This window comes from Eulemur rufifrons, chromosome 15 (genome assembly GCF_041146395.1).
Source record: "Eulemur rufifrons isolate Redbay chromosome 15, OSU_ERuf_1, whole genome shotgun sequence".
Lineage (NCBI taxonomy): Eukaryota > Metazoa > Chordata > Mammalia > Primates > Lemuridae > Eulemur > Eulemur rufifrons.
This window is the reverse complement of record NC_090997.1, coordinates 106435591-106457265: the sequence shown is the minus strand read 5'-3', so window position 1 is coordinate 106457265 and position 21675 is coordinate 106435591. Positions and strand designations below refer to the sequence as shown.

General features: G+C 37.8%; 1 protein-coding gene across 1 annotated transcript in view; it reads left to right on the top strand.

Moving 5' to 3' along the window:
• PDE10A (phosphodiesterase 10A) overlaps positions 1-21675 on the top strand; it is a 230854-nt gene that overhangs the window by 63721 nt on the left and 145458 nt on the right. The gene's annotated exons all lie outside the window — the stretch shown is intronic.

The window sequence follows — 21675 nt, the reverse complement described above, 5'->3', positions numbered from 1 at the left end:
TGGCGGCCGGGAGGTGGTGCTCTGCGACCTGTTGTTGCAGGTGGCCCACAGGTAGGAGCTCCGAGAGTGAGGGCACCTGGGCTGGATGAGCGCCTCAGGTGGACACCTTGCAAGGTGTGTCCGCCAGGCCCCCTTGGAACCGTGGGCTCCTTGGTTTGGTGGCGAGAGACGGGGGTCACCTACGCCCGTGGGGGTTTGAGGTCTTTATGGTCCATTCAGTGGCAGTATGGTCTAGTGATGGTGACAAAGCAGTGGGTCCCGGCTTCCTGATGTGCTGAAGCCCTTGAAGACTGTCCTGAGTTACTGGAGTGTGGTGTGGAATGGCCTGCTGCCCCTGCAGGGCCTGGTGCTCGTGGCGTATGTCCAGGTATGCACGGCACCAGAGACTTCCCAGTCACAGACTTTTGGGCCCAAGGGTTGCTCCCGACCCCCAGGAATGTCCTTCTGAGAGTACTGTGAAGCAAGGTCTAGCAGGAGACCTGTGATCAGAAAGACTGCTTGAGGGAGAAGGCTGGCACTAGTTCACAGGGCTGTGTCAGTTAGGGTACCTTTTGGCTGCACGGAAGAGAAACCCTGCTTCAGATTACTAAAACAATAAGGAAAATTTATGTCATAAAACAAAAAGCCCTGAAGTAGGGCAACTCTAGGATTGATTAATTCAGTGACTCACATCCTTAAGAGTCCACTTTTTTACCCTTCTCACTTTGCTAATTGACTTTGTTCTGATGGTGGCAAGATTAAGCGCTTTGGCTACAGGCCTGGAGTGCACACTGGAAGAAGAGCGGTCCTTTCTCTGTGATGGCTAAACAAATGAATTGCACGGAAATGTCAGTGCTACTGTGATTGATTTAGCTAATCAGGATTTATTCTGAGCTGGAGATGGTGATGGAGATTTGTAAATTAAATTTCTCCTTAATTTACAAAGAAGGAGAAAGTAGTGGTTGACAGTGTTCTGAGCAAAGGCAGTAACAGTGGGAATGAAGAGAGCGTAAAAGGATGCAGAAACATGGAAGTGGTTTGGACAGAAATCATTGATTATTTGCATTTAGGTATTGAAGAGAGGGCTGATTGGAAAATGACTGAGATATTGAGCTTAGGTGACCAGCAGGAAGATAATTTCACTTAGAGAGACAGGATATGAAGAGGGGAAGAAGAGGGAGAAGATTCAAGGAGGTTAAGGTATAGTGACATTGAGAATTACCTGATAGTTATTTGATTTTTTGCTTGTTTTTGTTTAGAAGCTAATGGTATAGATATAGAAGTCATCCACAGAGATGTTACAGTTGAAGAGCTGGGGGTAGAGAAGACTTTGAAGGAAAAGAATGTAGAATGAGGATAGAAGAGAGGAAATCTCAACATTTAACAGGTGAGTAGAGGACACTAAGTCAGCAAAAGGAATTTAGAAGGGACATTCAGATAGGGAAGCAAACTAGTACTTGTAGCTCTGAGTTTTAATCTGCCAATTTACTAAAATTATCAATTGATTAAAACTTGTTTTATTCTTGCTTTGACTTTATTATTTTTTGATGCCAACTCCCAGTCAAGCTCCCTACAGCATCATTGACAGAGTTTTATTGTGTCAAAAAGTTTACAATATTTTATACCGGATGGAATCGTTTTAACGTCTTTTGAGGATTTCTGTTGAGTTCTAGTTGGCTGATTTTCATTATATTTCTCATATAGTGCTGGTCTGTTTCATTACATATTTACTTTAGGTGACTTGATTATTGGCTAACTGACCTGCTTTTTTGCTATGTTACATAGGAGAAATTTCAGGAACTAAGGGATTGGTTGACAATATCTGATCTTGCTGACACCAAGGAGGATGCAGACTGAGATAATCATAAGACTAAGATAGTGATATTCAATAATTGGGGAAAATTTATATTTCAAAAAGTGATTTTAGTGTAGTACTGGGGATATTAAAGTAAGTACTGGACTACTCTTTTGATTTTGGTGTAAGAGGAAGGAAAATAGAAGGTGTGGTAGGTTTGCCAGGTGTGAAGGGAGTTTTGTTGTTGCTGTTGGTGATGGAAGCAGGAACATAGTAGCAGGCTATCAGAAGGGGATAAAGGGACTCTGAAGACATGAGCCATAGCAGGGGAGCAACCGAGTGAGTAAGGCAAAGAAGGACTCAAGAACCAGGAAGGAGAAAAATGGAAAGTGGGTCAAGGTCAGAGAAATGTTGAAGAGGAGAAATAAAGGATCCTCTCAGGAAAAAAAGGTCAAGTCATGTTGTCAGGGTGATGATGATGTGTCTGGATGCTTAAGAGTAATGGAACGGTCTTGGTTCAGCTGCTGTGGGGTCAGGGTAGGAAGTCAAATGCAACGAATAAAAGAATTGGCATGACTGTGCATTTTTCTGCAGCCAGTTAGAAATGCTAGTGACAAGAATTAGATGGTCACGTTTACCCAGTATTGTGAGAGAATAAGCAAGGAATTCTGTGGCGCTTCCTAAGGTTTCATTGCAATAATTGGCATAGGTTTTCAAACCTAATAGGGAGGCAGAGTTCACTCAGATGGCAGAGAAACCAGGTGAACAAGGGAGCAAAGTGTACACTTGAGGACAAAAACCAGACTCAGAAGTAATGAAAGAAAAAATGAGATGTAAGGTTAGGACGGTGTGATCAGAGAGGAGAATTTTGTCTCGAGAGAGCGAATAGTTTTCTAATTGTAACAGCATCACCTCTAGCCCATATAGAGGAGTCTCTGGGTACATATTAATTGTACTTATTCTAATTCAACAGGTAAGCTTGAAGGAATAATAAACAGTGGGCTTACTGTAATATCAGAAATGTATTGTGGTATTAGCTTTATAACCAGGAAGACAATGTAATTTATGAACTGTAATACTTTAAAATAGTTGTAAATCATGGTATATACACACTGTCATTTTTAATGGAGATCTATTTAATACACAGTCTAAGTTGAGATGAGTAAGTAAAAATCTTCTAATTTTGTTATTCAAAATGTGTGTTTATTACATTGACAAAATTACTTTTCACATAGCAAGTGTGATGTTTCTCTAAATATTTAAAATTTGTTTTAAATGACTTTTTAAGTCAAGAATAGGTTTTTTTAAAAATTAATTTTGAGTTGAGGTAGTTGCCATCAGTTTCCCTTTTTAGGAAACTTTCTTTGAATCCCTCAATCCTGGTTTGAGTGGTGTGACTGAGCCCCACCCGACTCTCCCTGCTTCCTTGTGTCTAGAGGTGTAAAAATTGGCCAACATTTGAAAGCAGTTTTACTATTATTCTCAACCTCCAAGCACCTTGTGTAGTGGAGCTAACGTAAGAGTTACATGCACATTTTCTACCAAATTGCTTTTTCTTTAACTCTTCTAAATCGAATGTAATGGAATCACTGTTCTGGAACTATAATTTGACATTTATTTGCATAAGCAGGAGAAGTGGTTGTCATATAAAGCTAGAACACCCTTAAAAAAAAAAAAAAACTCACTTTCTCTAAGGTTGGGTTTGAGGGCAGAGACTTTTATTATAATTAACATAATAGGTTTGACAGTTTGTTTTGTTAATAAATTGCTAAAACCTGCTTAGCTCATAACTTTAACCTACACCCTCACAATTACACACACCTTCCTTCCTCTAAGGTTCAGGCAGTAATGGTTGAAGTGCCAGACACTGTAAACTGATAAGATAAGAAGCATGTGGTCCTTTGCCGTAGCCAGGGGTCCCTGCTGAGCCAGCTGACGCACACAGCCCTCCCCTGATGTCAAAGGGCTGATAAGTAGCACCTTGGCCCTTTTCCCAAATTTTGTGCCAAAGCAGCAGGAAAGGCTCTTTGTCTGTAAAAGCAGCTCTATTGAGTTATTTAAGAAAATTACCTTTCTTGACTGTGGGCCAGAATCTTATCTGTTTAAATGGTTGACTATTATTTCTGAATTGTTTGCTGGAAATAATGTTCGTTAGCAAAAATATGTTTAATTCATTATAATGATATTTTGTGATATGTTTGTTGCCATTTATAAGGCTTCACATTTGGTGTTTTTTGGTGAGAAAATAGTGTGCCAAACGTGATGAAAGGAGTAGTTCAGTGAGTCTGATACAAAGAAACTGTTGTATTCTGCCACCGATATCTGTGCATTTAACTCTGTCTTAATAAATCTAAGAGGAGGGCGAAAAGCTGAATATAGACTAGGGTTATTTCACCAGCACACCTAAGCAGCTGTTCATCTCAACATACTTACTGGCATTTATAGTGAAATATGGAGAAATATTAGACTCATGAGATTAAAATGTTCAAGACTGGTAGTAACTTACTGGTGCATATGCCAAACATATTTTCTACGATAAAATAAAAATAAACATCAGAACGTGCTTGTAGCCAAATAGTTATTACAGTGGTAAAGTCTGAGCAGTATATCATCCTGTAAAATGTCTGCATAACTATTTTAATGGATCAGTATGAAATCCTAAAGAATGAAGACAATTGCAAACCTGACATTTTATGGCTGCTTTCTTAAAAGGAGGAGACAAATGTGCCTATATCAGCATGAAAGATCTGAAAATCTAAATAGCCTAGCACATTATACATTAATATCAAAAATTATCAGCACTAATTATGAGATTAGCTCAGGCTAGTGAAATATAGTAACTTTTGCGTTATCATCTAAACTTTAGATTTCAGAACACATGCTAGTTGTCTAAAGTTAGCAATGAGAATTGTGGATTATAATAATAAGCATGTACAACCAGTTAGAACCATGAAGAATGGTAAAATGCACATGCTGACAGTAAAAATAGCTGAGGAGAATGAGTGTTTAATGTCTATGTTTTTGTTATCAGAGAAGCCATAAAAAAGTGTCACTGAATTCTTAAAGTGCTATTTTTGAGTTAAGGTATTTTATAGTGGCCACTTTATATCAACGTAGTATTGTGTCTTTTGATGGCTACTGTGTTGTTGACTTCATATAAACTAATTTTTTTTAATGTTTAAGTGCTAGTAATAGCTGTCATTTCCTGAACATTATTTTAAGCAATTTTCACCTATGATTCTTATTTAATTCTTAAAATAAGCCTATGAGGTATAGATATCATTATTATCTCCATTTTCCAGGTGAGGAAATTGAGGCACAGAAATGTTAAGTAGCTTGTTCCATTTATTCAGTAAGTGGTGGAGCTCAGAGAGGCCTGGTTGTCTGTATTTAACTACTAGAATTTTATGTTGTAAATTAATGCTGCCTTACTGACCAAAATAATAATGCCATCCTTTTTTAGACACTAACTGGCTGTCGTTACCTGATTAAGCACTGGGGAAGAAGATTAGAGTTTTAGAGCTAATAGATGACACACATGAAACTTTCAAGAAGTGGAAGTACTGTGTTTATATTTAAATCTTTATCTGACATAAAGATGAGTGAAAATAATTCTGTGCTTTGCTGCTTCTGTGCAGTAAGTTCATGTTAGTACTGTGTACAATTTAGATGCCTACATTTCTACTCCTGGCATTTCTTAGTCACCAGGGACAGTGTGGCTCACTAATTGTTAAGAAAGAATTAGCTGTTATGGTGGTGGTGGGGAGCAAGATGTTTGACAGGGACTGTGTAATGAATGATCTGAAGTGGAACATTATAGTGGGAACAAATGAATAACTTTTGAGGTGTTTGCAGCACAATTCCAAACGGTATATCATGACTGTGGATTATGAGAAAATAAATACAGGCAAATCAGTTGGTACTAAATACTTATGAATAGGAACTTTTTTAAAAAGACCAAAATCAGTTTGCCTACAAGGTGATGTGTAATGCTTCCAAAAGGTATCAAGATGTGTTAAAATGGGTAAGTCACAGATTAGACAACTATCTTTCCAAGAACAAAATATAAAGAGAACTTATGGTCCTATCTTAGCCATTCTGGTCTTACTTCCACTTGGATAACATTATCCGTAACAGTGATATTGACTCTTAAGCATAGGAATGTTTTAAATATCTCATTGCTGATGCCTGAGTGGTGTGTAATTTCTTCTTCCAGTCTGTTGGCAGGACTTGAGTTTCTAGGTTTCCCAACAGAATTTCATGGCATGTGCTCTTCCAGTGTTTTTGTATTTGTCAGCAAAGAGCTAGTAAAATAAACAACAGAAGTAACTTCTGCTAGGTAGGGAAGGCAGAGGATGGAACATGTAGTTCTTGTAAACTTAGGTTGCTTGCTGCCAACAAACAGCTTGGATCATGCTATATACTGCTTTCTGCCCTGGTGGATTCAATGTGGTATGAGTGTGTCTTAGATGGGATCAAAATAATGAAATTACTAGAAGTCATGAAAACACCGCAGTATGATAATGGTTTCATTAGTTTCATTCTAAAACATTTGTTGAAGGCTACTGTGTGAAAGTATAGTTGAGCCTCATTATTTGTGGGTTCCATATTTGCAAATTTGCCTACTCCCTAAAATTTATTTGTAACCCCAGAATCAATACTCACTTTGCCTTCACGGTCATTTGTGGACGTGTACAGAGCAAGGTTATGCCTTGATTGGTTGGTGAAAATGTCCCTAGAGGCTGATAGGAACCTAACTGTATTTTCTGTATTTGCTGATTCAGTGCTTATGTGGGTTTTATAGAACATAACTACTGCTATTAATAGTAATTGACTATAATTACCAAGCTCTGAGGATAAGAAGATGAATAAGATGTAGTTTCTTCCTTCAAAGATTAGGGAAACTTTACATCAATGTTTAAAAAATTGATATATGGCTGGGAGTGTTGGCTCACACCTGTAATCCCAGCACTTTGGGAGGCCAAGGCAGGAGGATCATTTGAGGCCAGGAGTTAGAGATCAGCCTGGACAACATAGTGAGACCCCATCTTTACAGAAACATTTAAAAAATTATCTGGGTGTAGTGGCACATGCATGTAGTCCTAGCTACTTGGGAGGCCAAGGCAAGAGGATTGCTTAAGCTCAGGAGTTCCAGGTTATAGTGAAGTATTATCACTATGATTGTGGCACTGCACTCCAGCCTAGGTGACCAAGCAAGACCTTGTCTCTTAAAAAAAAAAAAAAAAACCCAATATATTAAAGATCCTATATAGCATACATTTGTCAGCAGACTTGAAGACTTTTTTGCTGAGATGCTAGTATATTAACTTAATTAAAGAAAATTGAGTTATTTCCTCTTTTAAAATTAAGTAGTATTTGAGAAGATAGGTTTTGATTCTGAAAACATCATTCATCTTAAAAGAAAGAAATATAGGAAAATAATGGGAATTTAAAAATTCAAGCCTGTGCTTTTTGAAAGTATATGATACAATATTATTATATGCCCTGTGTTAATTCTTACTCAGGGCTTGTCACCTTTATCATAACTGATTCTCTCAGTGGGTTGAACTAAATGTAAGCATTAGGAACACTGTAGTCTTACATTTTGCATGTTTTAGATATCAGATCAGAGTGATAGTCTTTATTTTTGCATGGGTATTATTTTGTGACACAGTATTTATACAGCTATTAAAAGGAGTACTCTACCTTCTAAATAATTTTAGAAATAATTATAAGATTTTCAGAAAGGAGAATATTAGTTTGCTAGGGCTGCCATTGGGATGCCAGTCATATTGGCTTAGGGCCCTACCCTGTGGGCCTCGTTTTAATATCCCTTGAAAGGCTCTGTCTCCAAATACGGTCACATTCTGTGGTATTGGGGGTAAGGACTTCAACATACGAATTTTGGAGGAAGCCAATTTAGCCCACAACTGAGAAGAACTTACATTAGAGTTTCTGTCCTAACTTTACTTGGCTCTCCATTGCTTAAAACAAGTCACTTCTGTGTAGCTCACACTGGAAGGGTTTTCCTGCTTAATTTTTTCCTCCCTAGAAAACAAAAAAATTTTGGTACTTTCCATTTTTTCTTTTTCTTTAACAGTAAAAAATAAGTGTGGGTTTATGCAACCTTATGCAGTTTTACTTTTCCTTTCTTTCACAACGTTCATTTCTAGTGCCTACACACAGAAGGCATCGGTGTGTGGGAAAAGTAAACTAGAATGAAAGTAGGATGTAGCATTTCCTGTAAAGGATTCTTGCTTGGTTAAAAAAAAAAATTGGAGGATGAGATTTAAGAAGCGAAAATGATTCTTAACAGGACGAGAGAAATATTTCAGATAATATGGCGAGACACGAAGTAAGCAGTTTGAATTATGGAATACTGTCTCTTTCACAACTGTGAAGATGATTTCAGGGCAAAGGAGTGAGAAGGGAAAAATGAGGGGAAGGTGAGGTTAAAAAAAAAAAAAAGTAGGGATTTTGAAGACCAAAAGTCAATGTAGAATTTTAGGATGTTATAAACAGAAAGGCTAAAGTAAAAGATGATAGAATACACATATCTTACAGTTACATTTCCAGAGTAAACTAGGAGTATTGAGTGAACAGTTTCACCTATCTAAGAAGAGAAACACAATTGTGGGGGCAGGTTAGCAATATCAGAGTTGTTGCAGTGTCGGGCTGGACGGGTCAGGGGGCTCACCCGGTGGGCGGAGGGGAGGAGCAGACCTGTGGAGTATGGAGAGGGGAAAGTATGGGCGCTGGGTTCAGCTGAGTGAAGAGTTTCATTTCAGTCTTACAGACAGCACGGAAAGCTTAGATCTCAGTTAAACCACTGAAATGAAAGTGAAGGAAATCAGCCAGGAAATGTTTTATGCCCTTTTACATTGTCTCCCGTTACTTTCCATTGTTTCCCAGCACATAAAATGCAATTGTGATTCAGTGTCCATTTTATTTCTTGAGCCAAACTGCCTCTCAGAATATTTACCTGATGGCACTTGTGTCCACCCTAATTAACATTAATACTTTTAGGAAGTGTGGGCCAAAAAGTATCTTAAGGCCAATATTGTCTCCAAAGAATAACCACACCAGTATAGAAGGATCATATACAAGGGTGAGGGTCTTCCAGCCCAGCCCCCTTTGATGAAAATTTCTCTTACCTCTGTTGTGCGTGATGCTGGCTTGGTGAGTCTAACTGTATTGTTACTTGTGGCACCAACTGTAGTGGAGAAACAAGGCTTTGATATCTGAAAGACTACAAGTTTGCCTCCCTTTATGCAGATGCTTAGAAAGTTCTTTTTAATAAAACGTTTATTAGGCATAAACCATATGCAGAGAAAGCTAATCTTTAAAAGAGGTTTGCAAGTTTGATTTGGTGTTTAAAGTAAACTTAGTGTTGAATTTTTTTTAAAGCAAAGGAGCCTTTTGTAAAGCACACAATCACTCATTCTTTCAGTAAATCCAGCCTTTGCTTAAGGCTGTGCGTAACAGATGTATGCTGAGCTTTCTAAAGCTCATTCAGTTTGTGAGATGACCTCAGATATCATTTGACTGAAGGCATAAATCTGAAAAAGAAGGTGGAGTGGGGGAGTGAACATGACGTTGCGCAGTGCTGGATGGTTTACTTGTTTTCTGTTTTTGTTTTTAATTTAATGGTCATAAAACCCCATTTGTCAGGTGTTCTATCGTCTATCAAGGAGAAGATAAAACTGAAGCCCAGACAGATTAAATAATTTATCCAGAGTCACACAGTTACCAAATGTTAGAACCACATTTTTGGTCCAAGTCTGCCTGAATCCAAATCTTTACTTTTTCCCCAATCAGCCCATCAGAGTGTGTGTTTTTACCATTCCTGGAAACAAGAGCCAGGAGCTAGGAACTGGAGAACAGAGCCAAGTCCCTGTTCAGAGCAGTAACTTTAGGGACAAAGGAGAGTGTAGAGGGGGTTGAATTCCAGCCCTCCCACCCCCCAAGCTGTATCCAAGTCCTAAGCCCAGACCTGTGAATGTCACCTTATTTGGGAAAAGGGTGAATTGATTAAGGATCTGAGATGATATCACCTTGGATTACCCTGGTAGGCCCTAAATCTTATGACAAATGTCCTAACAGAGAAGCAGAGGGAGATTACCCATACAGAAGAGGAGACAGGAGTGTGACCACAGAGACAAAGATTAAAGTGATGTGGCCACAGGTCAAGAAATGCCAAGAAAGAGATTCTTTCTAGAGCACTCCAGAACTGATCAAGAATGAACTTCTGGTGTTTGAAGCGACTCAGTTTGTGGTAGTTTGTTATGGCAGCCGCAGGAAGCGAACACAGAGCAGAGCTGTTTATTCTGGAATACTGCTGTGATGGGTCTGAAACCTGGCTTGAGTCTCCACTCTGCCCATGGCTGGCCGTCTGCTCTTGGGTGAGTCACTCATCTTTGTCTCAGGTTTTTCGTCATAGAAAAGAATAAGAATAAAAGCCTTACCTACCTCTACAGTCTTGTTATAATCACATTAAATAATGTACTAGGCAAGCTATAAGGCCTTAAATATTATGTTGATACGACTTACTTTATGTAAATAAAGACAGTGGTGTTTGTTTTATGTGTGCTGTTTAATCACTCTTAGTCCATTCGGGCTGCTGTCACAGAAAACCTTAGACTAGATAGCTTATAAACAGCAGAAATTTATTTCTCATGTTTCTGCAGGCTGGGCAGTCTCCAAGATCAAGGTGCTGGCAGATTTTGTGTGTGGTGAGGGCCTGCTTGGTTCACAGATGGCACCTTCTTGTTGTATACTGACAGAGTGAAAGGGACAAGACAACTCTCTGGGGTCTCTTTTGTAAGGGCACCAGTCCCATTCATGAGGGCTCTGTCCTCAAAATCTAATCACCACCCAACGGCCCTACCTCCTAGTACTATCACCTTGGTGATTAGGTTTCCACCTAAGAATTTTGGAGGGATGCAAACATTCAGACCATAGCAGTCACTTTAAAAATAGGTAAGTCAAGATTAATTTTTAAGTAGATTAGAAAGGTTGGAATATATTCTTGAATAGTGACACAGTCTTCTAACATTTTTGCAAGAGAAAAACAAGTAATAAATTCATTTCTCCATGTGGAATCCAAGACCATGTTTGTGTGGGCTGTTAGTTAGCTTCCACTGTGCATTTTAATAGTATAAGTTAATGAAAAGAAAAGATCTTGAAAAGGAAAAAAATAGCAATAGCAGTTCTTAGAGCACTGCTGTCCAATAGAAATATGTGAAGTAAAGCTGACAGATGCAATTAAAGTATTCCAATGGCCACTTTTAAAAAGTAGGTGAAATTAAAAATAAATTTGACTTAACCCAATACATTCCACAATATTAGAATTTTACCTTGTGATCAATATAACAATTATTTAATGAAATATTTTACATCCTTATATTTATTTATGCTATTGTCTTCAAAATCCAGTATGTATTTTACATTTACAGCACATCCCACTTTGGAGTAGCAACTTTTTAAGTGCTCAATAGCCATATATTGCTAATGGTTACTCTACTGAACAAGTGTAGCCTTATAAACTTTGTGAATACAGGAATGGTATCTTTTTAGTTCTCTTGCCAGCAGAATGTTTTTACCGTGAAACTAGCACGAATTTATTTTTCCTTCTTTCTTCCTTATCCAGTTTCACAGATAGAAAATTCATTCTTTACCCCAGATAATAGCAACCTCAGCATAGATTTTTTTTTTCTTTCCTTATTAAGTCCAGAATGTTCACCTTTTCACTTAAAGGAAGCAGATTATGGCTTCTCTTTGGCATATTCAAATTGCTAGCATCACTCTTCTTGGGCTTTGGGGCTGCTATTAAGTCAAATAAAGGTGACTTGAACACAAGCACTGAGATTCTGCGGCAGTTGATCTGATAACCAAGACGGCCACTAAGAGACTAAAGAAAGGGTGGAGAGTATCTACAGTGCGGATGTGCTGGACGAGGGGAAGATTCATGTCCCATGTGGGACAGACCCAGACTGCCTGAAATTTCATCATGCTGCTCAGAATGGGGTGCAGTTTAACACTTGCGAATTGTTTATTTCTGGAATTTTCCATGTAATATTTTTGGACTGTGATTGACTGCAGGTAACTGAAACTGTGGAAAGTGAAACTGCAGATAAGCGGGGACTATTGTACTTAATTCTTTTTTAAAAAAAACCCTTGTTGATTGCTTGTTGTGTGCTGGGCACTCAGTTTAGGGCAGATGCTACAAAGCTAAGTAAGAGAGACACTTGGCTTTCAAAGAATCTAGAATCTTGAGGTCAAAACAGATAAAATAGATAATTAACAATAAGATAAAGGGAAAGATGGAGACATAGTCGAAAGAGCTTTGGATTTGGATTCAGGAATCTTGGGTTTGGATCCTAGTTTTAATACTTCTCAGTCAGCCATGTGACCTTGGATTATTTATCTCTTAGAATCCCTGTGTCCTTACTGAGAAAGGCTGATAAAATGGCACTTAGTAAGCACTCAATAAGTGATATTTTTTTTTAAAAAAAGTATTGGTATACAAAAACCTTAGTTACTGAGTCTTAGTTACTGTGGAGGGTATAGGGAGAGATTGCAAATAATTCCGCGGTAAGTAATGAGCAGATGTTTGCATGGAAGTGAACAGCGAAGAAAAGGCACTCAGACCAGTGGAATTAATATGTGCAAAGGCATAGGAAGAACATGAAAATTTTTCCCAAGTAGTTTTTAACCCATAGTTATGTATTTTTTTTTTAAATCAGATAAACCTAGATTGGAATGGCATTTCTACAACTTACTAGTTAAGTAGCTTCTTTTACTGAAAAGTGGGGATAGCAGTAACACCAAAAGCCCCCCTTATGTTCCTTTCTAGTTACTGCCCCCAAGGGTAACACTTTGACTTCTTACCTGTGGTGCCATTTGTACAACTTTCTGTCAATGGAATCATGCAGTATTTTATTTATTTATTTTTTTTTTGAGACAGAGTCTCACTCTGTCACCTGGGCTAGAGTGCTTGGCATCATCATAGCTCACAGCAACCTCAGACTCCTGGGCTCAAGCGATCCTCCTGCCTCAGCCTTCCCAGTAGCTGGGACGACAGGCATGCACTACCATGCCCGGCTAATTTTTTCTATATATATTTTTAGTTGTCCACCTAGTTTCTTTCTATTTTTAGTAGAGATGGAATCTCACTCTTGCTCAGGCTGGTCTCGATCTTCTGAGCTCAGACAATCCTCCTGCCTTGGCCTCCCAGAGTGCTAGGATTCAGGCATGAGCCACCGAGACCGGCAGAATCATGCAGTATTTACTCTTTTGTCTCTGGCTTCTTTTGTTCAACATGATGTTTGTGTACTTCACTCATACTGTTGCATGACATTATAAATAGTTTGCTCTCATTATTGTATGGTATTCTGTTGTGTAGATAGAAAAACTTATTTATCCCTTCTACTCTTGATGGGTGTTTGGTAGTTTCTAGGTTTTGGCTGTCATAAATAGTGCTTCCTTGAGTATTATAGTACTAGATGAGGCTTTTGGTGGACATCTGTATGCATTTCTGAAGGGTGGAATTCCTGGGTCTTGGGTATACATATATTCAACTTCAGCAGATGCTGCCAAACAACTTTCCAACATGATATACCAATTTATACTCCCACTAGCAATGTTTAAGAACAAGGATGGGGATTTTTGACTTGCTCATTTTGTTATATTTCACTTGCTAAAGCTAGATTTGCTTTTTAAAAAATGTGATTGTGATCATGTCACTCCCATGCCTTAGAAAAGCCCTTCAGCAACTGTCGGTTACCTTCAGGCCAGAGCAGCTCCTGGCTTATCAGACACTCTGTGATTTGCCCTGACTTTTCTCTGCACCTTCATCTCCAGAAGCTGCTCCTTGGCATTGTCTCCCTCAGCCTCATCGAGTTTTTTGCAATTTTCCTGCCCTGTGTTTTCTGGAACTCACTTCCAGACTTTGACCCATACCGTTAGTTTGTGGGAATGCCTGCCCTCTTCCTCTTGGCTCACCTTCATTCCTCCTTCGTTGCTCAGTTCAGCATCACCTCTACCTGAAAGCCGTCTCTCCTCTCCCTGCTAACAGATGTTTGTGACTCCCTCACTGGATTCTAAAATCTTCAGTAAAAGTAAGAAGGACTCTATTATTGATTTATTTCTAGACAGCATAGTATGTGGTATTATAATATGAGCTTAGTAAATATTTGTTGAATTGTAAGAGTTTCTTTATCTGTAAAATGAGCATAAATTATACCTAACCTGTATTGTTTCAAAGATTAAATGAGAATGAGATCAGTAAGTGAGCACAGTTGTCCCTTGGTATCTGTGGGGAATTGGTTCCAGGGCCTGCCTCTTCCTCAATTAGGAAAAGTCAACCAGTTGGTTCTGCATCTGTTGAATACTGTATTTTCAGTTCATGGTTGGTTGAATCTACAGATGCTGAACCAGCAGAACTGGAGGGCCAGCTGTAGTTCACCTAGGTGGCCAGTGCTTGCAGAGAAGATTCTCTCTAAATGTTCGTTGACTGAGTGCCTTTGCTAACCTGACTTTGTCTTCTTTGGATAGAAAGGTCTCTATTTACCTCCTGGTTAAGACCCACAACTTCTGCCTTCTTTGTAAAACCACCAGTGACTATTCAACCTAAATTCATGGGCTCTAATTCTTTGTAATCTAGTAGTTGTTTGATCTTGGACAAATCTTTTAATCTGTTTGTCTCACAGTTTTCTGATCTGTAAAATGAAAAAGGTAGAGGGGCAGAAGGAAGAGGAAGATGGGAGTGAGGGACGAGGAGAGAAAAAGAGGAGGAAGGGAGGATGAAGGGGAGAAGTGTTTAAATGCTGTGAAGATTAATGTATGTGACAGCACTTAGAATAGAGCTTAGTACCTTATAAGTACTATATAAATGTTAACTCCTATAGTTTTAAAAATTTTAAAGTTTTCAATTGACATATAAATTTATAAGCACAGTGTGGTGTTTCCATACATGTATATAAGGTGCAGTGATCAGATTAGGGTAATTAGCATATCCATTGCCTCAGACATTTATCATTTCTTTGTGGTCAGATCATTCAAAATCCTCTCTTCTAGCTATTTTGAAATATAGAATGTATTATTATTATTATTTTTAACTATAATCATCCTACTGTGTAGTGGAACACTAAACCAGAACTACTATCTAACTGTAACTTTGTACCCATTAACCAACCTCTGCTCTCCCCTTTCCCCATTAACCCTTCCTCAGCTCTGGTAACTACTATTTTAGATTCTACTTCTATGAGATCAGCTTTTTACGATTCCACGTGTGAGTGAGATCATGCGGTATCTGTCTTCCTGTGCCTGGACTATTTCACTTATGGGTGAGCCCTAATGTTCTCCAGGCTCATCCATGCTGCTGCAAATGACATGATTTCCTCCTTTTTTTGACTGAACACATAAAAGTACTCATTCTATTGTGTATATACACCACATTCTCTTCATCCATTCATCAGGTATTGGACATTTAGGTTGATTCTGTATCTTGGCTATTGTGGCTAGTGCTGCAATAAACATGGGTGTGCAGATATCTCTTTGACATACTGATTTCATTTCCATTGGATATATCCCTAGATACCCAGGAGTGCGATTGCTGGGTTATAACTATTTTAATTTATGTTAGCACTGAAATGCTTTTATACTTTAACTTGATAACATAGAATTTAGTCTTTAATTTTTTTTTTGTTTGCTTGAACCTTTTAAAAGATGTCTGTAAGATGGTAAGTTGAGGATGGAAGCTATGTATTAGTATCTTTTGCAATGCTTAGCAGAGCCTCTGAATACACAGAAGTACTCAAATACTTGCTAAGTGGTGTTCTGTTTTGCCTATTTCAATAAATGTGCCCTTTCATTGATAGAGTTCTGCTATGTTATGAATTGACACTGCTTTTACCTTTCTTTTTCCTGCCCTTTACCTCAGATCAGAGGTGCGCTTATGTTTGTAAAACATCTGCAGCATAGCAAGATGGTCTGTACACCAAAGAAGCTTAGGGGAAGTGGTGTGATAGCAATAGTGTGTGTGACATTTCGGGTCGCTGATTTTTCCTTTAAGATGTAGACTATTGAATTAAAAATAAATAATGTTAGTGTTTATTTAGCACTTCTACTGTGTGACTTTATTATAGCTATTTTATGACAAATCCTAATCTATTTTTAAATATGTGAGTTTAGGTATTTTTTCTCTCCAGAATATTTACAGAGTAACAGGGATCTATTTTTGTGATGGAAAAGTTTAGGAAAATGAGTTTGATTTACAGTTATTCACTTTGTAGGTAGCTTTTCTAGAACATTCCAAAAAGTGAGATGCATTCTTCCTTATAAGAAATAAATCCAGTTTATTATTTTTGTCTTACTAGTCCTATTATCTGTTGTTGGTCTTTATATTTATTTATATTTAGATTAGCTCAAACTTTTGGGAACTGGCTATTATACAGGTGTCATAAGGTGGCAATGCCTTGGTGGTGTCGCCAGGGTTCTGAGTCATCCTGATCTTATCCAGTTACGCAGAACTCCAGTTCATTAATGATAACGCTAATTTATTAATATGCATTTGGAGATACGGCTTTCTACTTAGTCAAATGCTCATGTTTATTAAACAGTGACCCTGCTTGTCAGGCCAGATGATAAACCATATTGCCAATGAGAATGGTGCAAAGAGGCAGAAGATAAGAACAGAGAAATGTGAAAGTTGGGGAGTAGCTCTCGTAGGCCCAGGAACAGTCTAATGAATAATTCATGTGTCATATCCGAATACTTCTCAACAGATCCAATATATTCATCATAATAGTTATCTTTCTATTAACACACTGTTGCAGGCAAGTTACACAATTTTTTGATCACAGTGAAGACTGAGACAACACTCTGATTTTTGTGTGTGCTTGTATACGGTTCTGTGACTTTGACATGTATGTAGACTCATGTAACCATCACCACAATCATGATACACTGAGATTCCAACATCTGAAAGAAATCCCCTTTAGAGTGATACCTTTCCTTCCCTAACCCATGACAAAGACCAGCCTGTTCTCTATGGCTACAGTTTTGTCTTTTCCATAATGTCATATAAATGGAATTATACTCCATGTATCATATTGAGACTGGCATCTTTCATTTAACATAATGTCTTAGAGACTCATCCAAGTGATTACCTGTATCAATAATTCTTTTTTTTTTTATTGCCGAGTAACATTTTGTTGTATGGCTATACCACAGTCTGTTAATCCATTCACTCGTTAAAGGGCATTTGGGTTGTTCCAGTGATTTTTAATAGAGAGCTGCTCTAAAAATTCCTATACAGAGTTTTGCATGAAAATCAATTTTTATTTCTTTAGGGTAAATACCTAGGAGTAGCATTAATAGGTCATATTTTAAATAATTGCTTAAAATTATGAGGAGTGTCCAGACTATTGTCCAAAGTGACTGTGCTATTTTGTATTCCTACCAGCAGGTTCTGAGAGTTCTAGTTACTCTGCATCCTTGCCTGCACTTTTTATGTTAGTGTAATCATTCTAATGGGTATGTAGTGGCATCTCATAGTGCCTGTAATTTTCATTTTCCTAGTGGCTAATAATGTTGAAAATATTTTCGTGTGCATACTTGCCATCTGTATGCTTGATGTGTTCCACAGTTCTCTTAGGCTCCCTTTAGTTTTCTTCATTCTTTTTTCTTTCTGCTTCTCAGTCTGGATAGTTTCAGTGTACTCACCTTCAAGTTTACTGATTCTTTTGTCTGCTCATATCTGCTGCTGAAACCCTCTAGTGAGTTTTTCATGTCAGTTATTGTGTTCTTCAGCACCAGAATTTTTGTTTAATTACTTTTTATTATTTTGATATCTTTATTGGTATTTCAAATTATTGAGCCACCAATTTCTTGGTTTGCTTTAAAACTCCTTGTCCATAGTTTCCTTTAATTTTTTGAGTACTTTTAAGACAATCCATTAAGATCTTTGTCTAGTAATTTCTAAGTGTGCTTACTCTGGGACAGTTCTCTTAATTTGTTTTGTGGATTGCCATACTGTATTCTTTGCATGCATCATAGTTTTTTGTTGCATACTTGACATTTTGAATATTATGTTATAACTCTGGCAAAACAGATTCTCCCTATCCTCATTGTTTTTGTTTCTTGCTGTTCATTCTAACCCAAATAGTGCTAATTCTTTTTATTGCTATTCTATGGTTGAATAGCAAAATATTCATGTAGGAGATACTGATTTGGCTTTTTTATATGTCTATTTCTTTAAAAGAGTTACTCAGCATCAAAATAAACCTATTCTTTATCTGTCCCTCAGGTTGCTGGCTGGATTTGTAGCCACAGAAGCAATTATCTTTACTAAAATATTTATCAGTCTTTATTATGCCTTTTATTATGTCTTCAGGTTCAGTGTTAAATACAATAATTACATGTATGTACCACTCTGGTTTGCAGCTTTGATTTTGTTTAAATTACAATCCTTCATGACATTTTCAGTGGGCATTTGCAAATTGCATTGTGAAAATTAATGAAATTTATCAGCTCTTCCTAACTTATTTTCATCATTCAGTCTTTTAAAAAAATTTTTTTTTATTTCAGCATATTACCGGGGTACAAATGTTTAGGTTACATATATTGCCTTTGCCCCACCCGAGTCAGAGATACTCTGTGCTTCTCTTCTCTCGCTTATGACTTTAAACCATCCCTACTCATTAATACCCCTGTCAGATGTTGAAAAAGAAAATAAAGGTGAACGTCGGTTTAATTTGTCTTATCTGTTTGCACTCTGGCAAGATGTTGCATAGATGAGAGGATGTAGTTTATTAGCAGGAATGATTTTTAAAAGGTACCGGTTCAAATATGTACATTACCTTGGAAGAGTTATCTATATTAGTCTGTCTATGATTAATTGTGTGGATTATTGGTGGCAAATTTTTGATCATTGGCTGCTCCAAGCTTATCTTATGTATTTTCTTTTCCTTTCCTTAAGTTAGCCATTTCTTCAAGGAGCTGTGGTTCCTTTTATTGGAGAATGGTATTAGAAAACAATATCTGGGTGCTACATATGCTCATTGGTGCTGGCATATTGTTGCTTCTAGGCGCTCTCAGCCAACATTGCAAGGCAAAAAATGTCTGTGTGTTAACCTGACCATATATACATAACTACAGTATTCCTATATGTAACCATCTATGTGGTAATACATGAGTGCATACTTGTCTCTCCAACTCTAATTTATTACCACATGAATCACTCTAAATTCCTGCTTTTGCTTATCTGTAACATCTTACTTTACCTGTGAGAAATCTTGTTCCCACCATCTACTGTCCATGTATTTAATTGTCCATTTGCAGTATACATGCATAGTGGTGTCAGAATTGTTAAACTCTACCCTCATAGGATATTAACTTTATCAACTAGAGTACAGTGCTTATGTGCAGCTTTTTTTTGCATTTAGTTGCAGTCTCCACTTATTCTCAAAGTTTTATAGGTCAGCACCTTATCTCCTGACCCTTCAGTGAGGTTTTTATGAATTTGTAATACAGTTAGATTCACATTATGCCTTCCATCCTGGGATCCCCTAACCTAAGTGATTTATTAAAAATTTATATACATTATGGTTTATTCTTTGTGCAATAAAGTTCTATGGGTTTGGACAAATATTAACATGTAGGGTCATGTATTCATCATTACAGTATCAAACAGCTAGGGTCCCCAAGCCCCAGGCCCCAGACAAGTACCCGTCCATGCCCTGTTAGGAACTGGGCTGCGCAGCAGGAGGTGAGTGGTGGGCAACCGAGTGAAGCTTCATCTGCAGCTTCACAGCCACAGCCACAGTAGCTTTACAGCCACTCCCCATCACTCACATCACCTCTTAAGCTCCGCCCTGTCAGGCCAGTGGCATCATTAGATTCTCATAGCAGTGAGAACCCTACTGTAAACTGTACATGCAAGGGATCAAGTTTCTGCACTCATTATGAGAATCTAATGCCTGATGATCTGAGGTGGAGCTGAGGCAATGATGCTTCCTCTGAGGAGCACTCCAAATACAGATTATCATTAACAGAGAGGTTTGCACAATAAATGTAATGCGCTTGAATCATCCTGAAACGATTTCTCCCCTCCCCACTGTCCCTGGTACCAAAAAGGCTGGGGACCACTGCATGCAGAATAGCTTCATCACCCTAGAAGATCCCCTGTGCTTCACCCATTTAACTTTCCTCACTTCCCCTTGAACCTCTGGCAACCATGGATCTTTTTACTGTCTCTACAATTTTGCCTTTTCTAGAATGTTGTATAGTTGGAATTATATAATATATATCTATTTAGACTGGCCTTTTCTCCCAGCGATGTGCATTTAAGATTCATCCATGTCTTTTCCTGGCTTGTTAGCTCATTTGTTTTTATTGCTAAACGTTTAGTTGTATGGATGTACCACAGTTTGCTTATCTATTTGCTTATTGAAGGACATCTTGGTTGATTCCAGAGTTGGGTGATTATGAGTAAAACTTCCATAAACATTCACATGCATGTTTTTTGTGGGCATAAGCATTCCTATCAGTTGGCTAAGTGCCTAGTAGTGTGACTGTTGGATTATACAGAAAAACTATATTTAGCATTGTAAGATGCTGCCAAACAGTTACTTAACTGTACCATTTTGCATTCTATCATCAATGAATGAGAATTTTTGTTGCTCTGCATTTATTACAGCAATTGGTATTGTGAAGTTTTTGGATTTAAGCCATTCTAATAGGTGTATAGTAGAAAATCAGTTTTGTTTTAACTTCAGTTTACTAATAAATGCATATCTTTTTATATGCTTATTTGCCATATCTGTCTCTTCTTCACTGAGGTGTTTGTTCAGATCTTAGGCCCATTTTTAAATTGGGTTGTTTGTTTCCTTGTTGTTGAGTTGTAAGAGTTTTTGTGTATTTTGGATGCAAGTCCTTTATCTGACATATAATTTAGTGAATAGGACTTGTGTGATAATGCACTGAGATGAGTGAAATGACGAGGGATGAGTCAGTTATGACTATATTTTCAGCCTGGGCTTCTGGAAAAATGGAAATAAATAGTAACAGAAAAAGGAAAATTGAGAGTTAAAATTTCTTTGGAAAGAAGTGGGAAGGCGATGACTCACTAATTTTGACTTAAGATGGAGCTTGAGGTGATGGAAGAATATCCAAAGTCTAGAGATCAAAAATATATTGAAGATTTCTGACTCAGATTTTGGTGTCATCATCGTGAGTTGTTGAGAGAAAGCAGAATTCAAGAGCAATTAGAAAGTTAGGGTAAGAATTGTATAATCTTGTGTCATGGAAGTAATAGGAGGAAGTTTTAAGAAGGAATCAAGTGTTGCATGTGTCCCACTGTGGAGAACACAATCAAACGAAATTTGCATTGTTTGTCTTGAAGGTCAATTGGGCTGTCAGCTTACTACAACATCCTGTGCCTTTTGTACCTAGGGACTCATACTTGCTCTGTTGAGACACCCTCTTACTTTAATAGCTCTCTTATCTTTAGCACCTTGTGGAATTTCTCCAACTGAACTTTACATTACCAGGGCTCTGTTGCAGGGTGAATACAGGCAAAGGTCTCATTTTCTTTTCTCTACTGCTACAATATATATGTGTGTGTATGTTTAAATTGACTACTTAAGTATTGATTTCATTGAATGAAATAATTTTCCTTCTCAATTATACCATTCTGTTGTAGAATCCTAACAATTGTGACTTTAGTTCCCAGCAGAAATAATTAACACATATGAAATTTCTGCTTTGTCTGTTTGGGAAAACATGTAGCCTACTCCCTTGAGTCATAAAGATATGCTTCCTTCCTTCTTTTCTGTCTCAAAGTACAATCTTTCATAGCCTTTTTTACCTAACCATCCGTAAGGAGGGTAATTTGTTGA